The sequence below is a fragment of the Mytilus californianus genome, unplaced genomic scaffold (genome assembly GCF_021869535.1).
Source record: "Mytilus californianus isolate M0D057914Y unplaced genomic scaffold, xbMytCali1.0.p SCAF_15, whole genome shotgun sequence".
Lineage (NCBI taxonomy): Eukaryota > Metazoa > Mollusca > Bivalvia > Mytilida > Mytilidae > Mytilus > Mytilus californianus.
In genome coordinates this window covers 11565757-11581761 of record NW_026262637.1, presented here as the reverse complement: position 1 = coordinate 11581761, position 16005 = coordinate 11565757, and positions in this window count along the sequence as shown.

Below are 16005 nucleotides of genomic sequence, written 5' to 3'. Positions count from 1 at the left end.
CAAATTTGTGTTGTAGACAATAAATAATGATAAATGAACAGGAATTATATAAAAGTACAAATGGTACTTGACAATATCAAACAAATATGGAAAGCATGTTATTGTTCAAAGTGATTTACACACATTTTATTTTTTCAGTTTTTTGGCTATGTCGTCAAATATTTCGAACCGATGTCTAGTTCCTTCCTCGTCTGATCCATATACATGACCATTAAAATACCACGAGCTTACAATATTGTCATGTTGGTACAGTCTATTTAGGAGACCCTGGTTGAGTTTTGTAATATCATCACCAATTCTAACTTTGAGTGCTTCGTTTATACTCTTCTTTTTACGCAGAAGTGTAATTTTGGTATCCATTCTGAGAAATTTTATGAGAATTGGCCTTGGAATCCCTTCTTTCCCTGGTATTCTATGCATTGCAACAATTTCAGACGGGTTGATGTCTAATTTGACTTTGTTCTTTAGTTCGTTAAGGAGAGAATGTGGTAGGTCTTCATTTCGATTTTCTGGTAATTGGTATATTTTCACATTTTTCTTACGTGAGTATTGTTCGTTCCAGTTACCAAGCCGAACACTTTCAGTGGTTTTCTTGTTGTTTTCATCAACTAGATCTCTCATTTTTCTAAGATCAGAATGCAGACTAGCATTTTTTTCTAGGAGATTCCCATTTTCAAACTCTATAGTGTTTAATTTGTCATGAAGATGAGATATTTTGGAATCGTAATTGGTTTTTAGTTTATCGACTTCTGACTTTACTTCCGACATTATCTCTTTTTTAATTTGTTTTTTTTAGGTTTTCGGATTATTGTTTAAATATCTCGGTGACAATTTCTGTTAGGTCTGATTTTTTCGGTACATTTTTCAGGGACTGCTTGATTTCGTCAAGTTCGTTTTCTATACAAAAACTATGGTCCGAGGAACTGGAGAGACAAGAGTGGAGACGTTTGGCTGGATTTGTGATATTTTGTTTATCTCCAGTTTTTTCTGTAAATGTTGATTCCTCGGCATTATTTGTGTTTTTGGCTGACAGTTTATCGACTTTAGCAGTAGAAATAAAACTGGTTATTTGTTGTTGTTGTTGAGACATATTTTATGAGGCGATTTAAACTATGTCTGCGATATTGAAAGTTCACTTTATGTGTACATCTATATGTAAACATTGGCTAATTACTACTCACTCGGTTGTCAGTTTTATAACTCGCAATTTAAACTGCAATCTTTATAATTAAAGTTCTGGTTTTTTTTTTAATATATCAATTCCAATCAATTAGTAGTAACATCGATGTAACAGAAAAGACGTAAAGAATATCTCTTAATGCATAAAAACACAAAATTTTCTGCAACAAATTCACATCAAACCTTCATGGGCGCCATCTTTCTTTTTTTCCTATTGGTATAGTAGGTACTTGTTGAATGTTCTATATAGTACCGCGTGAACGATAATTTCCAGTGCAATAGACCATGGAACAAAAAATGGCAGAAAAATAGAAAATAATATAGAAATATTAATAAAACAGTAAAATACTCTTTATTAAGTAATAATCATAGATGGTACTCGATGAATGAGTGGAGATAGATATGTGTGTAATGCAGAGTGGTGGTAGATATACAGAGTAGAGATAGATATGCAGAGTGGTGGTAGATATGCAGAGTGGAGATAGATGTACAGAGTGGTGATAGATTTACAGCGTGGGGATATATATACAGAGTGGTGGTAGATATACAGGATAGGGATAGATATACAGAGTTGTGATATATATACACAGTGGTAATAGATATATAAAGTTGTGATAGAAACGCAGAGTGGTGGTATATATACAAAATGGTGATAGATATACAGAGTAGAGATAGATATGCAGAGTGGTGGTAGATATGCAGAGTGGAGGTAGATATACAGAGTGGTGATAGATTTACAGCGTGGGGATATATATCCAGAATGGTGAAAGATATACAGAGTGGTGATATATATATACAGAGTGGTGGTAGATATACAGGATGGGAATAGATATACAGAGTTGTGATATATATACACAGTGGTGATAGATATACAGAGTGGTGATAGATATAGAGTGGGGGTAGATATACAGAGTGGTGGTAGATATACAGAGTGGTGATAGATATACAAAATGGTGATATATATATAAATTGGTGTTAGATATACAGAGTGGTGGTAGATATACAGAGTGGTGGTAGATATACAGAGTGTTGAAAGATATACAGAGTGGTGATATATATATAGAGTAGTGATAGATATACAGAGTGGTGATAGATATGCAGAGTAGTGGTAGATATACAGAGTAGTGATAGATATACAGAGTGGTGATAGATATACAGAGTGGTGGTACATATACAGAGTGGTGATAGATAAACAAAGTGGTGATAGATATATAAAATTGTGATAGATATGCAGAGTGGTGGTAGATATACAGAGTGGTGGTAGATATACAGAGGGGTGATAGATATACAGAGTAGTGATAGATATACAGAGTGGTGATAGATATACAGAGTGGAGATATATAACGTGGTGAGAGATATGCAGAGTGGTGGTAGATACACAGAGTGGTGGTAGATATAAAGAGGGATAGTAGATATACAGAGTGGTGATAGATATACAAAGTGGTAATAGATATAAAAAGTGGAGATAGATATGCAGAGTGGTGGTAGATATACAGAGTGGTGATAGATATACAGAGTGGTGATAGATATACATAGTGGTGATAGATATACAGAATGGTGATATGTTAACAAAGTGGTGATAGATATACAGAATGGTGATAGATATACAGAGTGGTAGTAGATATACAGAGTGTTGATATATATACAGAGTGGTGGTAGATATACAGAGTGGTGATAGATATACAAAGTGGTGATAGATATACAGAGTGAAGATAGATATGCAGAGTGGTGATAGATATACAGAGTGGTGATAGATATACAAAGTGGTGATAGATATACAAAGTGGTGATAGATATACAGAGTGGTGATAGATATACAGAATGTTGGTAGATATACAGTGTGGGGACAGATATACAAAGTGGTGGTAGATATACAAAGTAAGGATAGATATACGAAGTGGTGATAGATATACAGAGTGGTGATAGATATACAGAGTGGTGGTAGATTAACAGAGTGGCGATTTAAATATTAATTATTTTACAAAACTTTGTCACGATTAAAAAATTTAAACCGACTGAATGAATTAAAATATGAGAATTCAATGATTATCGATGTCGAAATTAGCCGTCGGTAATAAACAGTCAGTTTGTGTAAAAGAAATAGCTACCAAATTTGTTTATTATGTATGTACAAAGTATATGTATATTGTATATAATCAGCCCTTCTGTATATTACTTGTTTTTATAATTGATTCAACAAATTTCGCTTGTCCAGGTGTCAATAACGGTGATGTTCACACCACGAGTAGTGATAAATGAAAAAGGACGCTAATTTTTATATAAAATCTCGCAAAATGATGACCCATATCTTTGCACATCCCCGTTCACCCAATAATAGGAAGTGAATTCGTCACCATCATGGTTTCAAAGAGAAAGTAAAACGTTAAACGCCGGATTGTCGTCCAATTAAAACACTCGTTACATTGTTCTTTTGTATATTTAGAATCCGAGATAAACCTAGATTTTCTCGAGAAATGAGATAATTCATTATCTGAAATTGAGAAAATTAACTATCTTGAGATAAATTAGGATTATCTGAAAATCGATCAGAAAAACCTAGATTTTCTTAATATTTTGAGATAAACCGGAAATTTCTCCAGAAAATGAATTTTCTGTATTTTCTGAGAAAAACTAGGATTTTCTCGAATTTGAATTAAGCTGAGATAATCTTAGTTTATCTGAGATAAACCGGGACTATCTCAGATAATCCCGGTTTATCTGAGATAATCTAAGATTAATTAATAAAAGTGGTTCAGGCGTGCCATATATATATATGTATATTGAATTTACAACTTAGTAGAATGGTATTGCTGTTTGTCTTGCCTGCCAAAGTAAATCAAGCCATCGAGTCATTGTGAATTGTTATTCTGTTGTATAGATAATCGACCCCGTCGTTATCAGTGTACAAGCAATTAATACGAAGTTTGTTTTACAACTGAAATAAAGTCATAAAATCTACACAGAAGTTTATTGTCAACTAAAAGAAAACTCCTTATAATCAAACGAAAGCGAAGGAAAGTCACAAAATTGAAAGGAAAAACAGGACAAAAATCTCTATCAAATAGTTTACCAAAATGATTGTTTGAAAATATACGAGAAAATTCCTACATAACTTCTTTTAATAAAGAGTGCAATGTTAAATAAAAACAATAAAGAATACTAAGGATATGCATGCATATCTTGGCACCATGAATCAAGTTACATGTTATTGACAAACCTCAGACATTGAGTTTCAGTAACAAACAGTTAAATAAAACGTACTAATAAAACTGAAAAATATAATCACAGATATATATATCAACAGGAAACAATCCTGACTAGACAAACATTAAATTTCACAGAAAAGAATAAACACAGAAGTTCAACAACAATCAGTTCAGTGAAAATTCATATTTCAATGAAAAATATAGTCACATAAGTTGCAATTCGGCAACAAACAGTTAAAATGAGCAATTAAAATCCCCTAAAATGTAATATAAGAAACTGCGTTTCAGTGATAATTGATTTTAACGAATAAACTTAATTATCTAAGTAACACACATAAACAGCGAAACCAAACAATGTTTGTGACCTTTTTTTTTCCCTATTTATAGTATATTTTCTTACATGTTTTTATACCGCATGTACAATCCTTTGAATGCAACATGGGAATGAAAAAATTTGTTACAAACATGGGGGAACTTAGTGCAATAAACATATAGGTATTAATTTGCCAAGCTTTGATTATGGCAATGTAATCATACAATGTTTGCCATCTATACGACAGTGTATAAAATGTTGAACGCTGTCTTAGTTTCTTTGTATTCTCATACGTGTTCCACATGGTCAACAGCTGTCTTGTCGTTTTTATACGCCCGTTTACTGAACGTATTATGGTATACCCTTGTCCGTCCGTCGTCAACATGTCGGAAAAAAACTCAAAAACACTTTAACCAATTTGCATGCAACTTTGGTGAATTGTTTATATCTAATGACGTGAGCTCCCTTTCGATTTTTATAAATTTTAGATTTAACGTTTACGAGTTATGGGGTTTTATTCATTAAAAAAGGGAGATTTTCCAGTTTTCGGACAAAAACTAAAGATGCTTTGAGCGGTTTTCATGAAACCTTTGTGAATTGCTTATATCTATTGACGTAAGCTCCCTTTCGATTTTTATAAATTTTAGACTTTACGTTTCCGAGTTATGAGATTTTATTCATTAAAAAGGGGAGATTTTCCAGTTTTATTCTTTGGAAAAGCGACGGGAGTATCATGCGCTCATGGCACAGCTCTTTATTATTCTCGCTTCGATGAAGTGGAAAAAGCGATACTTAGCCGTTCTGTTTCCAGAGTCGGAGTCGGCAGTGGCAGCGGCGTTTAAAATATATTAGTTTGTGATTAGGTCAGTTTATGGCGAATCACTAGTGGAAGGTCATTGATATTCGGTATGCCTTTGTATTAGCATTGGCACATTTCATTTCCATGGATATCATTAGGCCCAGCCCCTCAGTCATGTTCTATTGATTTTGAAACTTTTGCTTAGTTTACATGCAACAAATATGTATATCATATTTGTTTTTCGCTAATTGTTTTATACATAAATAAAGCCGTTAGTTTTCTCTTTTGAATTATTTTACATTTGTCATTTCGGGACATTTAATAGCTGGCTATGCGGTATGAGTTTTGCTCGTTGATGATAGCCGTATGGTGACCTATATAGTTGCTTACTTCTACGTCATTTGGTCTCTGGTGGAGAGTCGTTTTATTGGCCCATCGTCCTATTTTATATTAGTTTGTGAGCATGTCAGAGTATGAGGAACTATTAGTGGTATACCAATGACATTTGATATGCAATTGTATATATATGCATGTATTTCTGTTTGCATCCATCTGATGAGTTAAGCCTTTTTCAATTAATTTTTACAGTTTGTTCTTATGTTGTACATGACTGTCCCAGGTTAGGGGGAGGGTTGGCGCCTTCAAACGAGTTTAACCCTGCCACATTCTGTATGTGCCTGTCCCGAGTCAGGAGCCTGTAATTCAGTGGTTGTCGTTTGTTGCTGTGTAACATATTTGTTTTTTGTTTATTATTTTGTACATATATTAGGCCGTTAGTTTTCTCGTTTCAATTGTTTGTTTTACATTTGTCATTTCGGGACCGTTTATAGCTGACTATGCGGTGTGGGCTTTGCTCATTGTTGAAGGACGTACGGTGACCTATAGTTCTCTTGTGGAGAGTTGTCTCATTTGCAATCATACCACATCTTCTTATTTTTATATTAGCATTTCCATGGAGATTCATTTACCCCCGGCCCTTCATTCATGGTCTATTGACTTTTAAACCTTTTGCTAAGTTTACATATATTAGTTTGTGATTAGGTCAGTTTAAGGAGAACCATTAGGGATAAAGGTCAGTGGTATTTGGTATGCAGATGTATTAGCATTGACACATCTCAATCCCATGGAGATTATTTAGCTCCTCCCCCGTATTCATGGTCTATTGATTTTGAATATTTTGCATAGTTTACATGTAAAAGTTTGTGATTAGATCAGTTCAAGATGAACCACTAATGTTCAGTCACTGATATTTGGTATGCAGTTTTTTAAGCCTTTGCAAGTCTCATTGCCATGTAGATTATATGGTCCGCCCATCATCATGGTTTATTGACTTTAAAACTTTTGCATTGCTTACAATTTTAATCAAAGTTTGTCTTAAGTTTAAATTTAAGGGAACCACTTATGATAAGTCTATGGGATTTGTTATGCGGCTTTCAAATATTCGGCTTTGAGCGTTCCCGATGAAGGTAAATCCAGAAAAGCGCTTCGGGCGCATGAAGTTAATTAACGTGAGGGTACCCTAATTGCACCTATTTTGACAGCTTTTTCACCTACGTTTATTTACGATCCATTTTGTGTTTATTTTGTAGATGTAGCCTTAATTACTATATAGTTACACCAATTTAATTTTGAATCCATATTGAATCATAGAAAAATGGGTTTGAACCAACCTCCAAACGACCCATGAGTCAGTAATGAGGAGTACCAAAATTGCATCCATGCTTAAATTCACACCCTTAAAAATCGAATAACAGATGTTTTGTTTTATTTCTTCAAAATATTTAGAACAGTTTGACATTAGTCCATGCTAACTATTCATTTTTAAAGAAATGGATGCTTGTAACATATTTTATTTGCCCATCTTTAAAAGATGACGTTCCGTAGATTTTACTTTTTCCAGTCAATACTTTATCTGTTGATATATGCTGTGAACGTTTTGTGTATATCTAAATATATTTACCTATGTTGAAAAACGTGTATTATGTCAACTCATAAAAATACAAATTGTTTAGTCTCAAAGAAAACTTGTAAGATTTCTGCTGCTATTTTTGCTGAATATGTGCAATTTGGGTACTGTGACGTTAGTAACGTGTTGTTTTCATATTTTTAATAAACATTGATGTTTTTCATTCCCATGGAGGTTATTTGGCCCTGCACCTTCAGTCACGGTTCATTGACTGTGAATATTTTGCATAGTTTACATGTTTACATATTGCCATTTTAATTTCAACATATGCATTATACTATCAAAATTACTAAAAGCGAAACATATCTCTGTGTCACTGAACAGTATATAATTCAAAATCAAATCAGCTTCTGTGCAAAACCTTTAAAAGAATGTAAACTTTAAAAGTTTCACATTATAGTGCATTGGTGGTAAATAATCACGTATAGCAAACTCAAAATCGCACAGAGATAGATTTCATGCAAAAATAAAAGTTGCACTAAAATTACTAATATGGTACTATATATAGCTAGTAAATGTAACCTTATAATACCTGTTTTAGCAAAAAGTATTCAGCTCTTATAGGAGGACACTTAAACAACTCTAAAATGATATTACTATATACAAGTAAACGGTTTGCTACTGGCACACTACGGATCCATAGAGGGTTAGTAAAATCCATAGGCGGTCAGGACGAAGGCCGAATCACCTATGGATTTTATGTACCCTCTATCACTACTGGAACAATGCCCCGTAGATTGGCCGTGAAAATGTCCGTAAAAATGCTGGTGATTTTTACAGTGTTTGTCACGGTTAATTTACGGTGGGCCGTGAAACTTATCCGTGACAATGCCGTGGAATGACTGTCGTGAAAAGGCTGTGAAAAGTTTGTGAAAAGGCCGTGAAGAGGTGCCACCTGAAAACTTGGGTGAAAAGACCGTAGAAACCCTGTGAAAAAAAAAATGTACACCGTGAAAAAGTCGTGATAATGCATTATGTGCCCATTGTGAAAAGACCGTGAAATGTAGATATAGTACAGTATATGCCTTTATTTGTCGTGAAAAGGCCGTGAAAAGGTGCCAACTGAAAACTTGGGTAAAGAGACCGTAGAAACCCTGTGAAAACAAAAATGTACACCGTGAAATAGTCGTGATAAATTATGTGCCCATTGTGAAAAGACCGTGAAATGTACATGTTCTACTGTGATAAACAGCCATTCACTGATTGTGAAAACTCCTGTAAAATGTTAAATGTATATTTCAGGCCATAATTTAACAAAAAAAATTAAATGCTGTTTCAATCAAGTGAAGTGAAATGCCTGAAAACCTAGTGTAAGTACAATGCAAGTGAGACTATGAAAAACCATATTAAAATGCTGTATTTTTTTTAGTAATAACTGTGACAAAGAATAAAAATATTAATTTTAATAGAACTGTAGTAATTATGTAAAGAAAACATAAAAGCACACAAATGTCAATGTGATTAAGTAGCTAAAGTCAGCTGTAACATGTATTGTAGAAATTTTGTACATCTCTTGGGTCTGATTTTACCACTTCAGCAATATTTGTCAGTGTTCTCCCCAGGATTTTTTTAAGGCGCAAAATTCAAGGGCGCGTAACTCTTTTTTAGAGTGAACGTTTGTGATCTGAAGCAATAAGTCATAAATCATGACATGCAATATGAATTATAATGCTTTGTGTTATGTGTTTAATAATGCAGAGTATTAATGAATTACAAGAATATATATATGAAATAAATTGATTTTAAACACAAAAGTTATTTATATTCAGTCAATTAAAGAAGTCAAAATATAAATATTCATCTCTACTCTCTGCTCCTTCTAGGGATATTGTTTCAAGATAGTGTTATTTTGTTGGACAGTCTGTTCCCCAACTTTGTCTTTATCCTCTTCAGGGTTAAAAATTAAACCCCCACTCACAATAACTTTTGCTTATACCCCCTTTAACATTTCTAAGCCATGAAAACTCAGTCAGCCACTTGTCATTGAAACCAGAAACATGGTGCTTGCTTTTATCAATTGTTAAAACTTGAGCTTGGTTGGGATTAGGAGAAGCAATGCAATCTGCTTATACTGACAGTGTAGACGGAGGTGTATTCCACTTTTCATTAGAAGTCATTGGTGTGAAAAAAAACTTCTACTTCCATCATCTACCTTTTGCTTATAATTCACCCCTTTGTTATTTGCAGAGAACATGTTCATTCAGAATTAATAAAATTGAATATGGTTAAGATATTTGGTATACAACTTTTTAAAACAATTTTTTTTTATAAATGAACAGCTGACCAGTTTCCCGGCGTAGTTTCACATTACGCTTCCGTGCGTATTATTGTTTAATCCTATCTTTGGCAGATAGATATAAACGAAACTTTACAAATTCGTTAAAGTTAAAACCATTGAAATTATTTACCAGTGACATTATACAGAAGCTGCGGCGATTCTGTACCCGTGTTGATCGTCACATATTTCCCGACGAACGGATTCACGATCGATGTTCAATGATCATTTTATTTCTAAAAATATGACAGTTTCAGACGAATTTACCTTGCAAGCAACATTTTTTCACTTTCTATTAAAGTAAATCACTCCTCGTTATCTTTAATCAAACTTTATTTTAATTTTTTCAACTACTAATACTTTCATTCATAGTTTTCATCGTAAATATCTTTAGCAATGTGTATTCAAATTTATCATGTGTATTCAACACGTTCATTGGTCGTGTTTAAATAGATTCTTCTTCTCGACCAATGAAAAAATTCGTTATATAAATGGTCAAGTGATCACACACACGATGCGTAAATACAATGTATTTGCGATCTATTTCTTCAATTTCTGCACTGAAGTTTTTAAAAATTTTAATTTTCTTCAAAAAATATCTATCTTGATGATCATTTACGCTATTACCTGATAACATAGTCCGATAAGGCTGAGATAAGCGTTGCTCAGGTAAAACTAATTATCAGTTATTGCGTAACACTGACCGACCCATCAGCGGTGATCAGTAACTTGACAATTTTAACCAACATTTATAATGCAAATGTGAAAATTAACACGCTGCGGGATCAAGTATCAAGGGACAGCGGCCAATTAAGACGCTGCGGGATCTACAAAAATATTATGAAGGCGCTGCGGTACCGCAGCGTCATATCGGCCTGGGGAGAACACTGTTTGTCTAATGTAATCTTTCACTTCACTGCCCCTTTGAATAACTATTCCAGAAAAACATTTATAGAAGTTCCTGTTAATTCCCAGGAAATACTTTTAACTGAAAAGCTCTTCTTTCCAACTGGATTCCTGAACTATTTTATATAAAGACTGCTATATCCTTTTGCTCTTCATTCCTAGAATAAATAAAGAAACATTACATATATTATACATGTATATAAAAAAACTATTTATATATTCAAATTAATTTTTGGCATTTATGTACATACATGTACTTAAAACAGCTACAATATTATTCCATGCAATACATGACTTCACGGTTAATGACCCCATATTGAATAGGGGGCAGATTTTCATACTGGACGTGAAAATGGTATGAAAAATACTAAAAAACATCATTGAAACAGAACAGCCACTTGGAAACATGCATAGGTTTTCCAATATTTTCATACCATTTTCCAGAAAATCTACCCCCTATCCAATATATATGGCATCATTAGTTAACGAAGTTCTGTATTGTTAACTTATTGTTTTGTATTATTTATTTTTTTTAGATTTTTTTAAAGACTAGACACTTTTAAGACAGACTATTAACTTTAAATGTTTCTTTGAAGTAATAATATGTATGGCTAAAGCAAAACTTGTCTAGACTAAGTGGCCGTAATGAGTCACAGCTATTTATTTTACAGGGGGCTAGGGGCGTAGCAACTTTTACTGCAGGCACGTTCGCCATACCAATAATTTTTTACACACCTCATTGCCAATGCCATACCAATTATTCTTATGATATGACACAAACCCTTCTAGAAAGGACATTTTGCCGTACAATTATTAAATACTTTCCCTGCTACGCCTCTGATTAATCCCTTTTGAACTCTGTGTCCCGATGGCCAAGTCAGAAAATACTTAAATAGCTCCCGACACATTCAAAGGGGGTTATGCCTCTGATTATCAGAGTGAACTCCATTTCAGAGATACTTATTGCTATTATAATCATTTCCAATTATATATGTCTATGTCTACGTAGTGTACTGTACTACATAAATGTCATTTTTTTTATGTGGCCAGTGTGGGGAAAAGGGACCCCCCCCCTTTTTTTCTCCAAATATATAAACAAAACAAAACCGTAATCGTATTTAAAGGATTCGGTAAGTCTTAGAAAATATTAACCGAAATGATTAAAGGAATCAAGTGCAACAGACTCAAATATAAGTGAATATATCACATGCATGTTTGCGCGGTTTCTGCAAATTCAGTCAAAATCAGTTCAATGGATAATTTCCAGGAAATGCTCACAAACGTCATCAACATTTTGGTGATATGATGCATAAAAGAATAAAATATTAATAACTTAACTTACCTCAAACTTGCTGTCACTCGTCTTGCATCTATAAAGTAAATATTAATCGACCTTCGGCGTCTTTCAAATTTCCAACCTAAGTGCGGAAATGTTACAATTACTCTAAAAGAAACACGAATCCGGATACGGTCTGATATTCCGGGAAGTTCTCGTTTTTACATGTTTCGGTTCCAATTAAAATTAATATTTACATTGTTTATAATAATGTACAGACGAGAAGCAAAATACTTTTCTTTAAATATAAAAATTTTTATTGGCACAAAGTCATTAATTATAACAATGAATGGTTCCATCTAAAAGTCAGTCCTGTACAGTAGTATTGCATATAATAATATTTAAACAGACATATATTTATAATGAAATGTTTATAGGATATTTAGAAAAATGTGAGTGGAAATAATTAGACCATATTACAATAATCACATGGGATGTTTTAAATCTGAATTAGGATAAGAAAAAATTGACATGAAAAAATATCACGGCCTTTTCACTGGTTTCAACAACCAGTGAAAAGGCCGTGATATTTTTTTATTAAGCATGAAAGGACAAGTTATCACTGCCTTTTCACGGGATTTTGAAATTTCACAGCCTTTTTCTAACATCAAATATTTTTCACGGCCTTTAGAAATAATTTTTTTACAAAAGTCACGGGGTATTTTCACGGGGTTTTCATGGCCCTGTGATATTTCACAGACATTTCACGGCCTTTTCATGGGCTGTTGTTACAGTAGTGTATGGATCCGTAAGGGGTCAGAAGTGAACTGTATAACGAATTTATCGCACATGGGACTTTTCCTGCCAAGTTTTGTATAAAATAAATAATTAAAATACAATAACTTTTATAGATGACGTCACCATTAATAGAAGACGTGACGTCATGAACCCCCTATGAAATCTACTGACCCCATATATTCATAGGTCACATCGCGTGACGGCGTTAAACCACTCATAACGTCACTAATTTACCCGAGGTGCGATACAAATATATAGAAAACTCTGCTGTTTGAATTGAACGTTTCATGATAAGATAAGATAAGATATTTTATTGGTTTAAAATCCAAAATTATAGGATTGATACCAAATTTGACAATAAACATTGGCTATATATAGAGAATATTATATGGATTTTTCAATATCACATCCGTATCAACCCGAGACACCAATATAATCCCAAGAGCTCTGCTCGAGGGACTTTATTAGTTGAGGATTGATACGGTGTGTGATATTGAAAAAGCCATATCATATACATATAGAATAATACATGGCAAAATCCGTATCGCATGCTGTATCGGTCCGTGTATATTTGCGTCCATTCGTTTTTCGTTTTGAAATATCAAAAACAAAAATCAAAAAACGAGAGTGTTTTCATTTTTCGTTTTTGATTTCTCAAAAACCAAAACGAAAAACAAAAGTGTTTTCATTTTTCGTTTTTGATTTCTCTATAACCAAAACGGAAAACGAAAGTGTTTTCATTTTTTGTTTTTGATTTCTCTAAAACAAAAATGAAAATAAAAAGTGTTTCCGTTCTTCGTTTTTGATGTAACTAAACAAGAATTTTGTATTTAATTTTAATTATTTCTCGTTTTATAATGTACAATGTTTTCCTTTCTTGTTTCACAGTCATTGATAGTAAATCATGCCAATGTAAACACCCCGGTGTTCTTTCAACATAATGTAGACAAAATAGACCGCCTGACTTATGAATTGAACTACGGTGATAAATGAATCAAAGCCTTTCAAATTACCTTGTTTATATCTTCAATAAAAAATAAATTATTATATTTAAATATTAAACGAATCAAAGATTTAAATTGTACAATATAATATTATATAAAGATGGTACAAATAGATAGATTGATTACAACATCACATTAACAAGGGAGGTTACTATTTTTTAAAACTGATAAGAAAACTACCCCGGTCGTAAAAGTAGACATGCACAGTCACTTTGGTTATCAGATCTTTAATCGAAGATAATGTCGACGGATGCAAAATACTGTATCAATCTGAACAATAAGGGTGTGTGATCTTTACTTTTAAGTTTAGAAAGGTTGATCTAAGATGATTAGAATTGATAACCATGGTCCGTCTGCCAGTAGTATGCAAACATTCAGGACGATAATGTATTTTGCTTGATCAATTGATTGAAAAACAAATTTCCGCAATTTCACAATTCAAACCGGGATTAGCATTCAATCATTTTGCCATTCGGAGCCTACTCGGTATTAGTTTTGCTTATTTGTGAAAGCTATATGGTGACCTTAACTAGAGCCTGGGTGTGGATAGGGGTTTACGGAATAGAGAATAGTGGGCAAAAAATATGAATAATAGAGACAATGGACCAAGAAATAAAAAAAAATAGAATAATGAGGTGTTAAAATATAAAGAGAACAGAATAATTGGCAAAAAGTATAAAGAAATAAACATGATAAAAAATAGAGAAAAATCGCCTGAAACACTGATTAAAGTATAGAGAAAATCGGCATAGAATATCAAAGAATACAGAAATGAAGAACCCCGCATCCAGACCATCGTACTAGTTGCCTAAACCAACGTTATTTTGTCTCCGGTAGATTGTTATTGGTTATCATACGTTTTCTTTTTATTTCTATGCCGGCTATCAATTAAAACACGAGCTTTCATATTTTGCCAGCTTATTACATTATAAAAAAAGACTAAGCCGAACATCACTCTGGATTTTTTCTCAAGTGGACCTCAGCTACCTACCCTACCACACCATTACCGAAAAGTTAAAAAAAAAGTTCTACGGCAATACTTTTGTCCGCACTAGGTGCAAAGGGAAGTTGGGTAGCTGAGGTCTACTGGAGAAAAAAATCCAGGGTGTTATTCGTCTTAGTTTTTTTTTTAAGTAGGTCTAAAGTTGGGGTCCGCGGACACCCAACCCCACCCTTACCGAAAATTTAATAAAAAAAAATTCTAAAGAAATACTTTTGTCCGCACTAGGTGCAAAGGGAAGCTTGGTAGCTGAGGTCTACAGTAGAAAAAAAACTAGGGTATTGTTCGGCTTAGTTTTTTTTTTTTCTAAAGTAGGTCCAAAGTTGAGGTCAGATACCCTACCCAACCCTTACCGAAAAGTTGATAAACAAAAATTCTATGGCAATACTTTTTTCCGCACTAGGTGCAAACGTAAGCTAGAGACCTAGCGCCTACTTGATCAAAATTCCCAGTTCGGGTATAGCACGGATTATTTTTTTAAAGCTAGTAAATAATTTCCTTGCCCACCATACTTTGAGTACAAAAAATAAACATTTCGTCCAATCATAAGTAAGCGAAATCCACTGTTTCAGAAGTAGAATGTTTTGTCAAAACAGTTTTGTGTGGCAAAAAAAAAGTTAAAGCATGAGTGCAACTTTTTTTTCTTCTAAAGCAGAACAATTGTTACTTTTCATGAACTATTTGACAGGAAGCCGAGAATATGGAAAGCTATTTCACACAATAGTGCAATTTTGCCAACATTTAAATAATTTCATAATTATTTACGATTCCATATACACTCAAAAGTGTTGACTATTTGAAATGTAAAGCGTGCAGCACGCTGTGTGATGTATTGAGAGCGATTTCTATTGTATTTGTATAATTAATGAACAAGAAATGAAATTTTGAAATTCATTGAATAGTGTCTTTGACTGCTTAATTATATATTAAAAACTGATAATATAGTGGTTATATATTAATAAAAACATTTGAAGTACGTTTGAATCTTATGCAACATTTGGGTTTATATAAACATCTGAAAACTGGCTGCTAGCGAAGTGGCTGCTAGCGAGTGGCTGCTTGCTTGAACCTGGTCTCACAAACTCCGCATTTTCATTCACGTCTTCACATTACAGTTTTCAATAAACGTTTAGTAAATTATATCAATGTGCTCTCCCATGGGGTTTTATGCAAAACAATTACCGGAAATCTATGGTAGTTTGCAAAATAAATGTCAAAACCGAAATCTTACTGAACAAAGTAGACACCCACATTAAAAAAAGTTGAGGCATTGAAGGCCAAATA